The 15,177-nt window shown below is 49.7% G+C and overlaps 1 protein-coding gene across 6 annotated transcripts in view; it reads left to right on the top strand.

Moving 5' to 3' along the window:
• FOXN3 (forkhead box N3) overlaps positions 1-15,177 on the top strand; it is a 196,348-nt gene that overhangs the window by 9,773 nt on the left and 171,398 nt on the right. The window contains exon 1 of one of the 6 annotated variants that reach the window (XM_042862658.1): positions 9,707-9,771. The exons of the other annotated variants lie outside the window; for them this stretch is intronic. The gene's annotated coding sequence lies outside the window, so the exon portion shown is untranslated. Of the gene's footprint in view, positions 1-9,706; positions 9,772-15,177 lie in introns of those variants that run through there. 6 annotated transcript variants of the gene reach the window in all.

The following is a 15,177-nucleotide window of genomic DNA, read 5'->3' as shown; positions in this document are numbered from 1 at the left end:
TGGCAGCAAGCAAGGCCCTGTCTTTAGCTTCCAGGAGTTTGGTTCAGAGGGAGTAAAGGCAGAGAAGCTGCCAACGCTGCTGTGTGGGGAGCAAGTGCCAGTTCAGGGAGTGAACAGAACTGAGCAGTGATCTCTTCTGCAGGGAATGGTGTGAGGAGAGATAGCCTCCTTTCTCATGAAACTGTGTAATTGGTACAGTGCTTGTTTTTCATCATTCAATAACGCAGCATGTTAAGTAATGCAAGGTTTTTTTTTAATATTTCATATACATCTGGTTCATTCCTGATTTGAAGAACCAAAGGCAAGAAAGCCTTTCTGATTGCTTGCTCCATCTGAGAGCCTCGCTCTTGCTGCTTCCTGAGAAAAGTTGTCTCCCTTTATCCTTTTTTAGTAATGGATGCTGATTTAACCTCCTGGGAGACTGTGTTTTTTCTTCTGTGTTGTCTTTAGTGTCTCCAGGAAGTGGCAGGGGGTATTGCTCAGGAGATGCCTTTGGTGGCATTAATGGTTCTGTGTTAGGGTGGAGGCTGGTCACAAGCTGTGTCCTTCAGGGGTCGATCCTGGGACCAGTGCTCTTCCACATCTTTATCAGTGACACAGACAATGGCATAGAGTGCACCCTCAGAAAGTTTGCGGATGACACCAAGAATTGATACATTAGAGGAAAGGGAAGCCATCTAGAGGGGCAAGCTGGAGGAGTGGGACCATGAAAACTTAATGAGGTTCAATAAGGGCAAGTGCAAGGTGCTGCACTTGGGTTGGAGCAATCCAGATATTTACACAAACTGGGGGAAGATTTTGAGAGCAGCAGCAGTAACAAGAAAAGGACTTGGGGGTCCTGGTGGATGAGAAGCTGGACATGTGAGCCAGCAGTGTGCACTTGCAGCCTGGAAGGCCAACTGTGTTCTGGGCTGCTTTAAAAAAAGGGGTAGCTAGTAGGGAGAGGGGATGATTGTCCCCCTCTACTTGGCTCTTCTGAGGCCCTATCTGGAGTACTGCATCCTGGCCTGGGGCCCCCAGTAAAGGAAGGATGTGGAGCTCTTAGAGTGGATCAAGAGGAGGGCCACTAAGGTAATCAGTGAGCTGGAGCACCTCTCCTTTGAGGAAAGTTTGAGGGAACTGGGATTGTTTAGCTTTGAGTAGGAAAGGCTCTGGGGTGATTGTGGTTATTGTGGCCTTCCAGTATTTGAAGGGAGCATATAAACAGGAGGGGAGTGGCTGTTTATGAGGGTGGATAGTGATAGGACAAGGGGGCATGGTCTTAAACTGAGACAGGGGAGGTTTAAGTTAGATATTAGGAGGAAGTTTTTCACTCAGAGGGTGGTAACACTGGAACAGGTTGCCCAAGGAGGTTGTGGATGCTCCATTCCTGGAGGCATTCAAGGCCAGGCTGGATGTGGCTCTGGGCAGCCTGGTCTGGTGGTTGGTGACCCTGCACATAGGGGGTTGAAACTATATGATCATTGTGGTCCTTTTCAACCCAGGCCATTCTATGATGGCCCCATGTCCTCTCTGTTTCGTTACCCAGGCAGGAGGTGGGACTACTGTTGCACCTTGTTCCCAGCTGTTTTCTGCTCCCAAGGCTGTGCCACCTATCTCATTGCTGTGGCTGCTTCTTGTGGGGTCTGGGAACAGATGCAAAAACCAGGTGACACAGGAATGCTTTGCTGCCAGTGCAGGGCCTGAGGCTATATCATGGTGGAGTCTGGGCAGGAGCTGATCTGCTCAGCAAGGATGGGATAGGACAGGGTCTGCTCTAATGCTGAAGGCCCAGCTCCAACCTCTGGGGGTGGGAGAGCCTGGTGCTGACAGCCAGAGGTCAGGGCACATTGCTTCCTTCTGCTGCAGTGTCTCTGCTATCTGCAAATCCCTCCAGCGGTGGCACCCACTTGTTCCCACTTTGTTTAGGCTAAAGCCATTGGATCTGTCTTCAAAGCAAAGTGTTGCTCTCCCTGTGGAAAAATCTTGGTCTTGCTCAATCACCACATCAAGAACTTTCACTACGCTGTCTGTAAGCAACTGTTATTTTTGGTGTTTGTCCTGCAGTGAGCCATAGCGTTTTGTGTCACCATACTTCTAGACAAGGCTGTGAAAGCAGTAGAGGGCTTTTCCAACAACTGATGCCTGGTGCTGCTGCTCAAAGCCAGCACAAAGCCTTCCCACTGCCAAGCCTGCCTGCCCAGGGCTGCTGTGTGCTGCTTTATTTCTGGGGTTAGAGGGGGAGGAGGGAACTGTATCTGGGTATTTCAATTAGCTAATAATAATGGAAACAAGTGGCACTATGGCCACTTCTTAAACAGAGGCGTCTGTTTGTAGAGTTCTGACCCTGTTGGGGAGCGCTAGGTAAGAGACTCATCAGGCCAAGTTGTCACTGCAACTGTGCTGGGCAGCCCAGGAGTCTACTGGCTCCTTGTAGGGGTGCTGGAGTAGGCTGGGAGCATCACTCCCCTTCCACTGTCCATGCACTACTGGAAGTGCCACAGCCCTGCTATGCGCAAAACCTTTCTGAAGTCTTTTGACTCAGTCTCACACATCTGAGTCTTATAACCTTGCTGCTGGTTCATTTACAGGAGGGGCAGAATATATTACAGCGCCAAAATCTCATGGGCAAAAAAGTCCTAGCACCTGCTGGCTGGAGCCTGTGGGCTGTGACCTTTCATCTTCTCCAGTGTTGCTCTTTCCCACAGAGGAAAATACAAACATGTAAAGAATTCCTGTTATTTCAAATATTTCACCATGGTGTTATCTAGCCTAGTCTAAACAATGGTCCCACTTGCTTTTGAGAGTTGTACTCTGCAGGGGAAAATGGTAACAAATGTTGTTATTCCCAACATGTTCACCCCCCACCACAGGGACACAGATATTTGTGATGTGGAGTGGCAGTATGCTCCTGGAAGCATCAATATATATCTGGATTAGCTGAGAAAAAGAGAATAGAAATTGCCCCCCTTGATGTGTTCCAAACTGATCCACCCAGAGGAAGATCCACGCTGTGATGCTCCTATCCTGGATGTGCCGCCACTTAATGCAGGAAGTGGATCACATCCAAGGCTCTGGGAATGTGTGGAATGTGTCACTTGCCCCATTGCCTTAAAAACAATAAATCTCTAAAACCTCACTAAAAGCTGTAATTCTGCAAAAGCTGCAGCCGTAGCAATTATTTGCTTTCATATTCACTGACCCACTGGAGGAACCATGCTGTGAACACCCTGACTCTAGTGTCAAATGCCTGGACAGCCAGACCCAGATGTCCAAACACAGCCAGACTTCAGCCTGAATACAGATAGCAAAGCTTATTACGACTAAATTTATGGCGGCCTGAGCCTGAATGTGAACTCACCCACTGTGTTACCAGAGATCTGAACCTGGATTTGGCTCCCTAAATAGCTTGGGTCTAGGTCTTGAAATTACCCAGTTGTTGGCTGAGTCTGCTCTGGAGCTGGAGATTTATTTCTTCAGGAGGCAGGAAAACACATTGTGTTGCCAAACTACTTCCAGTCTTTCCCAGAATTACAAGTCAGGGGATGGTGGGTAAGTCTTGTGATTTTCATCCTACAATCTAAACCAGATGGGCTACTCTCACAGCATAAATATTTAAGCAAAGAAAAGCAAAAAAACTGGCAGAAAAGTTCAGTTTCCTAATTAATTGCGTTATTATGAACTTGCACTATTTAACAAGATGTGCATAAAGCTGTTTTACGGGATATCTTGATCACCTTTGATTCATCTCAATAAAATTTGGAATTTTTGTTTTTCTCAAAGATAATGAAGTAACTGTAGAATAATAACGTGGCTGTGCTTATTGGAAACAGAAAGATCTCAGCTTCCAGAAGAAAAGATTCTCTTGGTGAAGCTCGTGCTATATTAATCCAAAAATACAAATAAGTGGAGGTGATCCAGATAGCCTGTGTTACTAACGTCAGCCCAGGTGAGGTTGACAAAGCAGAGCGTGGGCTGTGGGATGTGAGGACAGGGTGAGGAGAAAATCTGTGCTAGGCTTCCTGGTCCCTGTCCCTGGCAGAGTAACCAGCAGGCCTCTGATCACCCACTGCTCAGCACCACAGGCCCATTGCTTGTGTCAAGTATTTGGGATAAGAACTTTGAAGTTTCCTTTTTGGAGAAAAGATACAAAGCCTGAGAGCCATCTTCAAGGTGGAAGAGCTGTGTGGGAGACCCTGAAGGTGGGTGATTCGGTCACTGTTAGTGTTGATGTGAGGTGGTTTATCTGCACCAGACCTGGAGACACAGATGCTGTACCTGCAAACCTAGAGGACAGGGGATGTGGGACAGAGAGAGTGGGAGAATAGAGTGGGAAATGGGCACCAGTATGAGTGTGGAGGGGAGCAGGAATTGTTTGGCCTCAGGCTAGACCTAGAATGGCCAGGAAGACTGCATCCTACTGGCTGCAACCAAAATAGTGCCTGTAACTACTGAGCACGGTTCAGGATGTTGAATCAAAGAACAGGAATGAGAGAATTGGTTTTACAGTACATCACAGAGCAGCCTGCTTCCCAGCCGTCCCCTCAGACAGGTACGCAGGACAAAGCTTGGCAGTACAAGAGCAGCTTTATGAATGTTTTCTTGCAGTTTTACATTATTCTAAAATCTGCCTTGGTCACTGCTAAGTAGTCGTCAGTTTTCTTCCCTCTGGCGGTAAAGCACATACTGCCTTGGATCCCAGTTCCACAAAGTTAACAGAAGCCCTTCTCCTTATTTTTTTCTTTCAGTCTTCCAGCATTTCTGCCACTGAAGATCCTCTTCTCTGGCTTCAAGTCGAAAAATCTTTGTGGCAGATTTGGCATTGCCTGTAATAATTTATGAATGTGATGTGTTGACATGTTTACTGTGTGCATACATTGAGCTACTTCAATCGCTGGCTTGTCAGGAAGTGTACCCAGGGGAGAACAGATGAATCCAGGCATGTGGTTTGGAGGAAACACTGGGGAGCTGAAGCAAGTGCCCTTTGCTGTGATATTTTGGCTGGGCTCCTGCTGGGCTCAGAGGAGAGGTTTCCCTGGGAAGACATGGGTGCCTGTGAAGGAAGGCATGGAAGACCCTGGGGAATTCACAGTGAACCATTTAAATGGAGGTTTTGGAGAGCAAGAACCCCAAAGAAACTGAAAGTGCTCAGATCTGCAGTTATCTAATTCAGTACGTGTTGGCAAGACTACAAGATAAAGTGGATGTGGAATATTTTTTTAACTGCTGTGCCTTATTTCAGTGGTTAAATGGCTTTTCTATTTTATAAACATCATTTAGGTTGCACAAGAGAGCTGAATGCCTCTGTTCCCATGCCCGTGTAGGAGCATGGTGATTGTGCTGGGTAGGCTGGCTGAAGTTTGGCAAAACTACCTCAGCCTGCCTGCAGGAAGGTGAGAACTTGAGGGCTGGCAAAGACCACTGACAGCTGAGGTCCAACAGTAACCATAACAATACCATCATCTTTCTTAAAAGTCCCAGCACGTAATTCTACTAATGACTTTTATTAAACATTTAAGCCTCAGCCTTCAAGTGATTCATATTTGTTACAAAATACCATCCCATTAACACAAAGTACAAGCCGAAACAAAGTTAATGAGCCCTAATGCTTGCCAGATAATTCAAAGTTTAAGAGTGATATTAACAAAAATAAAATAAGGAAGAAATCTACTTTCATTGTCCACCAGAGAACTTGAGTTTTATCCTTCTGGTTCATAAAAACAAGTCTATTGCTCAAGTGGCTCTTACACTGTTATTAAAGTTGTTCCAGAGCACATAGATGTGCATAATTAAGTGCCCTTCTGTTACATAAGGGCCTGCCTGACTGTCCAAGGGGAATGTGAGGGGCTTTTATTCATGGCATCAAAGAGAATGGCAATACCCTCATCCCCTTGTACTTCACTGTGTTGGCTGGGCTTGGTCCCACATGGTGCAATGCCCAGGACACAGCACTGGCAGGACTGGGCTCTGTACGCCTGGAGGCAATAGGAACATGGCCTGAAACGTACATGAATGTTTGTCTTATGGAAATCTTCAACAAAACTCAAATCAAGCATCCAATACACTAAGAAACTGCAAAAAGTCATTATGTGTCTGAAAGTGTAGACTGAGATATTTTAATTGTCTGTTTTTGCAGTCAGATACTAATGGCAAATGGGGAAATAGAGTAAAAATTGCTGGTATCTCCCTGTCCTCGAAAGCACATGATGTTGCTCAAAGTTCTCCTAGTTTTATCTGTATGTTCCAGTGAAGAGACTGAACACAAGAAACAGAAAAGGGCATCAGTAAAGCTGTAAAGTGCCATTTTGGAAGGGATGAACAAGCACTGTATAGTGACCAATTTGCTACCAGGGTTACATTCCTTGTCAACTGGCTCCCACGAAGCAGATATTAACCCTGTGGGCTTCCCAGCCAGCACAGTCCTGGCAAATAACTTTGGAGGTGAAAAAGGGAGTGGGTAATGCCACCACAGTGCCCATCTGCAGCAGCTTCTGACTTTGCTCCTTGGTAAATGTGAGATAGTGCTACCACAAGGTCTTACAGTGCCACAGCCACTGTGTAGGCGCAGCCATTCTCCTTGTGGAACTGGAGTAAGCCCTATAGTGAAGGACTTCTCTGCAGACATATTTGTCCTCCAGTTGGAGAGGAGGCCTCGCACCACAGGGCTATGAGCTAATATAGCACAGGGGCTGCTGGCTGGCAGCTCCCTAGGAGAGCAAGGCTTAATACAAAATGTGAAAGGGAATCAGGCAAAACGGGCCAACTTGGACATGGGAGAATGTTCTGCAGCATAAATCATAAATTCTCCCCCATTTGGAAAGAGGTAAGAATTTTATCTTCATTAATTTCAGCTGGCAGATACAGATAACAAAGCGGCTCTCTCTATGAGAGAGCAAGAATCACTGAGGCTGATGTGAGGAGACAAGATGCACTTGGAGACAGAGGAAAAATACAGCGCTGAGAAAGTTTCCACTATTAATATTTTTCCCTTGCAAATGTGGGTCTCCTAAAACACTCCTTTCTTTAGGAAGGCTCTAAATGAAGAGGAGGTGGGAAGCAAAGTTACAAAGCACGTAAGAAAGCCTCAAATACATGAGTGGGAGGAAGGAGGAAGGAATGAAAGAATAATGAAGCTTGCCTCACTGGGAGCAGTCCGAGGCAGGGAAACACTCATACATGTGTCTTCACTCCCCAGGAACTCAGGCTGAGGTCTCGGGCTGCTGCAGTTGGTATGACTGCAGCACAGAGCATTCAGGTGGCCTGAACTAAGGACAGAGAGGCACTGGTACTGTTTCCACCAGGAGTTACCTGGCTCATGGATACATACAGAAAAGTGCTGCCTTTGTAGTGTTGATGCAGGGCAGATCTGCGAGGGGTGACAGCACCTGCAGTGTCTGCAGAAATTGTGTGGCTTGGGGAGTACCTAAGCAGGGCCAACACTGGGCCATGCCTGGAGGCTGCCACTGCATCTGTGAGATTCGTACACCTCTGTCTCAGCACTGGTGAGGCTTCACCTCAAGTACTGCGTTCAGTTTTGGGCCCCTCACTACAAGACAGACATCTGTATGTCCAGAGAAAGGGCAACAAAACTGTGAAGGGTATGGAGCATAAGTCTTAATGGGGAGTGGCTGAGGGAACTGGCATTGTTCAGTCCAGAGAAGAGCAGGCTCAGGGGAATCACTACTATTGCTTTCTACAACTCCCTGAAAGGAGTTTGTGTTGAAGTGAGCGTCGGCCGCTTCTCCCGGGTAATGGCAATAGGATGAGAGGGAATGGCCTCAAGTTACACCAGGAGAGGTTCAGGTTGGATATGAGGAAAAATTTCTTCTCAGAAAGAGCGGTGAGGTATTGGAATAGGCTGCCTAGGGAGGTAGTGGAATCACCATCTCTAGTAGGGTAGATACGTACAAATATGTAGATGTGGCACTGAGGGACGTGGTTTAGTGGGCATGGTGGTGATGGGTTGATGGGTATACTGGATGATCTTAGTAGTCTAATCTTAATGATTCTATGATTGCCACATATGGAGAGATTACAGACAGACATATTTTTATTTAAAAACAATTTAGAGCTGTCTGTTACTGACATGGTGCCCAGTACCCCAGCTTCAGCTGTGCCAATACCTGTGCTGAAGTACTCAACTGTCCCTGGACTGTGTGCATTGTGGCCAACCCAGGCAGTTCTGCTCAGTGTCCCAGCAGATGCAAGCTGGGCTGGGAGAGACAGGGAGACAGGGCTATGAGCCTGGTTCCTGAGGCAGCTGCCTTGGGAACACTGGGGCTTTGTGTTTGCTTGGGACAAACTGAGTGCATCCATCCCATGAGGAGTGGGCAGCAGGGGGCAGGGCTGCCCACCCTAATGGTCATTATCATTGTGTGTGCCAAAACTAAACCAAGAGTAATGGGGGGCTTTTCAGTGAGCCCCCCAGCAATCATACACCTCCAGTGTCACAGGATAGGCTTGGACGAATCGAGGTAAACCTGCAGCGAATGACTGAATGCCCTGCACGGGCCTGGCCATTCCCTGCGGGTGTGTGGCAGTGCCAGCAGTTTCAGCTGCCCCCCCCCTTTGTGCTCACAGCTGGGGCCTGGGCTGAGTCCTGCTGTGCCTCCTTATGAGTAGAGCCATAAAGCAGCTTTGGTTGGGTCAGGCTGTTGCACTGGGAGGAAACTGAAAGCCCACCCAGTTCCCACCCCTGCCATGGGCTGGCTATCCCCTGGCAGACCAGGCTGCCCAGGGCTCCATCCAACCTGCCTTTGAACACCTCCAGGGATGGGGCATCCACAGCTTCTCAGGTCAGCCTGTGCCAGCACCTCACCGCCCTCTGTGTAAAGAATTTCCACCTAGTATCTAATGTAAATTTCACCTCTTTTACTTTAAAGCTATTGCCCAGGTCACTCTTTCTCCTGTTTATAATAGTGGAAAGCCACTGTGAGGTCTCCTGCAACACCTCATCTGCAAAGACCAGCAGAAGGTCTCTGGGGAGACCTCACAGTGATCATCTTTCTGCCCTCCTCTCGACCTGCTCCAACAGCTTCATGTCATTCTTGTGCTGGGGGGTCTCAGGCTCGGACAGAGAACTCCACATAGGGCCTCATGAGGGCAGAGCAGAGGGCAGAGGCTCTCTGTCCTTGCAGCCACCCATCTGTTGATGCAGCCAAGGATTCTGTTGGCCTTTTGGGCAGCAGTCTCACACTGCTCGCTCATGTCCAGATTTTCATCTGCCAGGAGTCACAAGTCCTTCTCAGCAGGGCTGCTCTGAAGGAGTTCTTCTCCTGATCTGTGCTCATATCTGGGATTGCCCTGACCTAAGTGCAACACCTTGCACTTGACCCTGTTAAACTTCATTAAGTTCCTGCATGCACACTTTTTGAATGTGTCCAGGTTCCTCTGGGCGTCAGCTCAGCTTGGTGTCATAAGCAAACTTGCTGAGCGTGCACTCAATCCTACTGTCCATGTCACCGACAGAGTGCATTGTCACTGATGGAGAGCACTGACCTCGAGACCAATCTCTGGGGGACATCATTTCCCAAAGGCCCCTACCTGGACACGAAGCGGGCGGCAGCAGGGCGGGGAGCAGAGCTGGGCGGGGCGGGCGGGCGGCGCTAGGGCCCGGCGGGGCGCGACGCCGCCGGCGGCGGGAGGAGGAGGAGGAGGCGGTGCAGGCGGGGCCGGCAGGCGGCGGCGCGGGCTGCGGTGCCTCCCGCCGCGGGGCGCGGAGCGGGGCGGCCGCGGGGAGCACCCAGCCCACCCCGCGGCGGCGGAGCAAGGGGCGGCTGCCAGGAGGAGGAGGTAAGGGCGGCGGCGTCCGGGCGGCGAGGGACTGCCCGCGAACCCCGGGGCAGGGCGGCGGCGACGAGGCGCGGCCAAACTTCTGGGGCCGCCGCGAGTTACCGGGGCTGCCCCGCGGGGTTCCGCCGCGCCGTGCTCAAGGGGGCTGCGTGGCGCGTCGCGCGGGCTCTGCCAGGGTCGGGTCCCGTGGCGGCGGGGCACTGCCCGGGGCGCCCCGCGCCTCCCGCCGCCCGCGCGCAGTGAAGGGCGCCGCCGGGGCGGCCCGGCCGGGGGCACGGCGTGCTGGCGCTGCTGCCGCTTGCCCGCGCCCGGCCCTTCGCTCGCGCTCGGTTCTCCGCGGGGCCGCTTCCGACCCGGCGGGAGTTGCTTCGAGTTCGTGCCTTCAAAGAGTGTGCGCGCGTCACCGCCGCCCGGGGAGGGGTTTCCCGTAACCCCACGGCGGCAGTTGGGTGTACGCTCACAGCGGTGAGCCCGTGCCGCGCGGCGCTGCTCTCTTCCCCAAACTTCCGTGGCGGCGGCACGGCCGTCCCAGCGGCGTTGCGCTGCCGGCCCGCGGCTCTCCGGGGCGCTGTGCCTCGGGGCGAACCCTGAACAAACACGAGAGAAACGAGGTCGTGCGGTAATAAACGGTCGCCACGTCTCTACGGGCGCGCTGAACGGGGCGGCGGGGCGCCGGCTTCCCGCAGCGTGCTCCTTACGGGCGGTGAGCGCGGAACGGCGGCCCCGAAGGTGCGACCCCGTCCCGCGCCCCCGAGCGGCCCTCGTGTTCGGGGGGGCCGTCCCGGGAGCTGCGAGAGCTATAAACACTGCGCTGATTGGCTCAGAAATTTAGACACGGGAAGCGGATGGTATCTAATAACAGACAAGTGGAGACAGTGTTGTCATGGAAACTGAGAAGACTCCCCCCATTTATTTAAAAAAAAAAAAAAAAAAAAAAAAAAAAAAAAAAAAAAAAAGAAAGAAAAAAAAAAAGGTGCATAAAAAAAAAAAGCGCTGCAGAACGCGTTGGCTTCTGTTGCCGTTCCCACAGCATCTGTTGGAACCCGAGAAGGTGGCTGTCAAACCAAGGTCATCCTGCAGCCAGCCACACCGCCCGCCGGCCTGGGCCGCGCCCCGGGGGAACGGGCAGCGCTCGGCGGGGCGGCCCCGTGTGTAGGGAGCGGCCTCGGGGCGGGCAGCGCCCTTTGTTCCTCCCCGTAGCAAAATGATACGAAGGTGGAACGGTGTGGAGCCGGGCGTTAGGGCTGCTTCGCGGCTCCGACCTCACCTGAGAGAGATGAGAAGCAGGGGGTTATGGGCAGCCACTGCAATTGGTTTTAGTGAAAAATCGCCTGTTGGTTGTGGAGTGCAGTTTGAGGACAGAACTGTAGATAGGAGAATAACGCGTGCTTCATTGTGTACGAGTGCAGCATGAGAAAATAGGGCTGTTATTTTGGGCATTTAAAGTTTTACTTTGTTGGGCTATCGAGAGTTTATTGTGTATGGAAGAAGAGGAATTTTGCTTCAGAACAGCAGAGAGGTTTCCTCAGCAAACTCCCAAGAAAAGCTGCAGTGCTTCTGCTTATTTTCTTGTGCAGGAGATGATTTCTGGTGTCCTTGATGAAGATGTCTCAGAGCGTCCGCTGCATTTTCTCCAAAACATTTTATTTTCTTGCTCCTTTCCATCCTCACTTTGCAGTGACCAAGGTGGGAGAAGTACCTGAGTGCTTCACCATGGGACAAAGCATTGCTTTGAAATCTCCAGCAATCTCTGCTGCCCTCCCTGTACTCTGCTTGCAGCTTCTCCTTTCTGTGTTATTGGGCAATCAAGCAGTATGGAGCAGAGCAAATCCTGCAGGGGCATCTCAGCCTCCTATAGGGACAGTGCCAGCCCCTTCCCTAAATGTGGACAAGTGGCCCTGGGGCTGCACTTCGCCTCCCTTCTAGCCAGGTGCTGCTTGGAGTGTGCATGGGGAAAGCCTGGCATTGGAGCGAAAGTGGGCTTGCGTCTAGAAAGAATTTCCTGTTGTTGGGAGCACCCTTATCTGCAGGAAGTGTGTTGGTTGCTTGCTTTCCGAGTGAAGGAAGAAAATGGGCTTGGGTGCTCTCTGGATTTACCCTTGGTGGTCCTTGAGGTCTCTGCAACTGAACTTGGCTCTAATGGTTGTAGTAAAAGTCCTGCAATGCCAGCCATTGCCAGGTGAAATGCAAGAAGTACAGTTCTTGCGGTGTTGCCTGCTTTATTTATTTTTTAAAATTTTATTATACTACCCTCCTCCCCCTCAAGCTCTCTGGGCTACGTTTTCAAAACCGTGCAATTTGTGTTTTATACTTTCTAAGCCTAATTAATGGTTTGAATATTCAGTGTGGATACTCACAGGTGATTTTTTTCTCCCTTAGAAAGGAAGATCAAAAAGTGCGCCAGTTATTTTACTAACAGGATCAATCCTTGTGCTCCTAGCTGCCTTTTATCCTGGATCATAAATCACCTTTCTATACATATAAAATATCCATGGAAATTGAGCATAGGAAACTGAAATGTAACACTTCACAGGGGCTGCCCAAGATTACAAGTCAGTAAATGACTCCTTAATTAGCAGGGGCTGGGTGGGACGTGGAGATGGAAAGGCCTGGGCTGACTGTGCAGCTGTGGCTTGGGAGTTGCTGTGTTTCTGCAGGTGGGAAGATTTGGGGAAATAAGCACCAGTTCTCTGCTGTCAGCTCACAACAGAGTGTTTATGGTGTTAGACTGAACGTCTATAGAGGATTTTGGGAGTGGTAACTATGGAACAGTTGCATAAACTTGTCAGGAGCTGCTCAGCTTGCTTCACGTAGTAATTTTTGATGTGGGGCATTGTGGAAGAGGGGGCTGTGGCTGCAGAAGGGGGTGCTGGGGCTGAGGGCTCTCCAGGAGCTGAAATAGGACTGGAGTGGTGTTGTCCTGCCCAGTGGTGGAATTTGCCAGTTCATGACTTGAGACGTAACGCAGTGCAGCATGGCCTTGGCTGGCAGCTTGAAATATGTCTGTGAAACCGCACTTGGCTTCTTACCTACTGCTGCGACCAAGCCAAAGTCAGACTTAACAAGAATAATAATAATAAAAAGGGATCTGATAAAGCAGCATTTTCTTGTAAAATGTGAAAATTATGGCTGTGTTTTTTCAGAAGTAATCAGCTGGTTCTGGAAAACCAGCATGAAGCTCTGTAAGGAGAGGCAGTGTTCAGAGGATGGCTCTTCCATAGAGTTTGGAAGTTCTTGTTTGCTTAAGATGCCAGAAGTTCAGCTGTCAGGAGCCAGGGCAACCTGGACCCTGACTGCCATTGCTGTAAGGCTCAGTACCTTTGCTGGGGCCTGAAGTTGACTGTCAGAGGCCTGCACCTTGGTTATGTGCAAAGCCCAGGGAGGAGCCAGGCACCCCATGGTTGGGCACAGAGTGTGGGATGACCCATGCTGGAAGTGCCTGCTGATGGGCATAGGTGGTGGGTAGAGCTCAGCGAGGCTTTTTAGGTAGTTTGAGCTGCATGGGACTGCTGCCCTGGTGTTACCCCAGCTGCTGCTGGTCATCTGTTATCACTGACCTCTGTGCCTTGTGCTGTGGTGGGGACACTGAGTGCTCAGGGGTGGTCTTTAACTGGGGGTGCTGCTCTCTCCTCATTTTCTCTTTAAGCATAAGAATCACTTCTTGTGTTTGTGATCAGGTAGTGGGAGTGGCTCCCTGGCTTCAGCTGCAATGCTCCTGCATGTGAGCAGAGGGTGACTGGTAAGCCCTGCAAGCCTTTTAGTGACAGATGAATGGTTGGGGCCTTCTTTGGGCCCTGTCTGCATCTTGGGTGCTGTGTAGTTAAAAGGCAATAGCAGCCATCGTCCCCCACCCCCCAGTTATCTCCTGCAGAGCCTGGCATGTGTTTCCCAGTGTGGACTCTGGGGTTCCCCATGGTGGGGATGTGACTAGCGCAGCATGGCAGCAGCTCTGGCCTGCTGCCTCATCAATGTGGGTGATACACACATGTTATATGTGTGGAAAGCACTCCTAAACCTCTTGAATTAACTGTCAGGAGGAGATGTATACAGGCTACGTCTTTCTGGTCCTTTATTGGTGTGGATTTGTTTGTTGAGGAGGACCAGAAGTCATGGTGCCTGTTGGCACTTGACCTCTCAAAGCAGCAGCCTCCTTCAGCCTGACCTTGATGAGTGCAGCCATGCACCACCACTCAGGGTGCAGTTTTGGGGCTGCTTTTCTGCTGCCTTCCGTGCACCAGAACCTCTGCCTCAGTAACGCCCAGCATCCTCTCTGATCTTGCTCTCATTTCCTCCCACTGCTAATTCATGGCCACCGGGCTCACCCTGACAAGAAGCAGAGGCATGAGGGAGTGTAAGGGATCACTGAAGATGGTAGTGAGCTGAAGTCCTTTCCCAGAACTGGATTAAATCTTGCTGTGCCCCAAACTCCAGCTTGTTTCCATAAGGATTTTACAGTAGATCGTTTGCAGCAGCCAGCCAATTAATATGCTAATTTTAATAGCTGATTTTGTAAGTTTTTGTTTGTTTGTTTGTCTGTTTGTTTGTTTTTTGGTTTGTTTTTTTTTTTTTTGGGGGGGGGGGGGTGGGTTTTTTTTTTTTGTTTTTTTGTTGAAGGTGGAGAAAGGATCCAAATGTTTTGATCCTATTTTTATCACTATCTTCACTGGGTTTTTCTCACTCTGTGCTTTGTGGAGAGGAACAAAATTTTAATAATTCACTTAATACTTACACTTTCACTTCATTAACATTTAATCATTCTGGCATTGTGCATGTGGTGAACTCCTTAGTACTCTCGTTAAAGGTCTGGTTGTGGCCCTGTAGTCTGACACCTCTCCAGGAACAGAAAAACCCAAATGCAGGTACTGGTTTGATTTTCAGAAAGAGTTTATTTATTTATTTATTTCTGATAGATATTAAATTAGGGAAAAAAAACCCCAACCTGTTATTTACTTATTTGTTTTTACAAACATACAGACAAAGATAGCCGTGGTTAGGTGGAGATGCTGTCTGCCAAGCTCTGAGCCTTTGCAAAACCTACTGATGTGGTCTGGAAAGTATAAGGGGCCTTATTATGGTATCACTGGCATCAGTTTATGCTATGACATGTTTGGTTTAGGCCAGTGAGGTTGATGGCTGGACTCAATGACTATATGAGTCTGAATTATGCAGGGCGTATTCAGGAAGCAGGAGAAGCTCAGTACAGCTGGGGGTGGGCAAAAAACTTGTGAATTGCAGGTGAAGAGTGAAGGGCCAACCAGGGTCTTTGGGAAGTGATGTGTCAAAGACAGAGTGGCTTCTAGCAGATCAGTTGCAAATGCAGGAGGTGCTGAGAGATTAGGCTGAGAGTTTTTATTTGTCCATCTGTGTATTTGCTTTTAGAAGCAGTGGAGCATAAGCTGTCTTGTG

The sequence above is a fragment of the Lagopus leucura genome, unplaced genomic scaffold (genome assembly GCF_019238085.1).
Source record: "Lagopus leucura isolate 7727_CA_CO unplaced genomic scaffold, USGS_WTPT01 Super-Scaffold_1, whole genome shotgun sequence".
Lineage (NCBI taxonomy): Eukaryota > Metazoa > Chordata > Aves > Galliformes > Phasianidae > Lagopus > Lagopus leucura.
The sequence above is the reverse complement of the archived record's forward strand: the minus strand, read 5'-3'. Positions and strand labels throughout refer to the sequence as shown.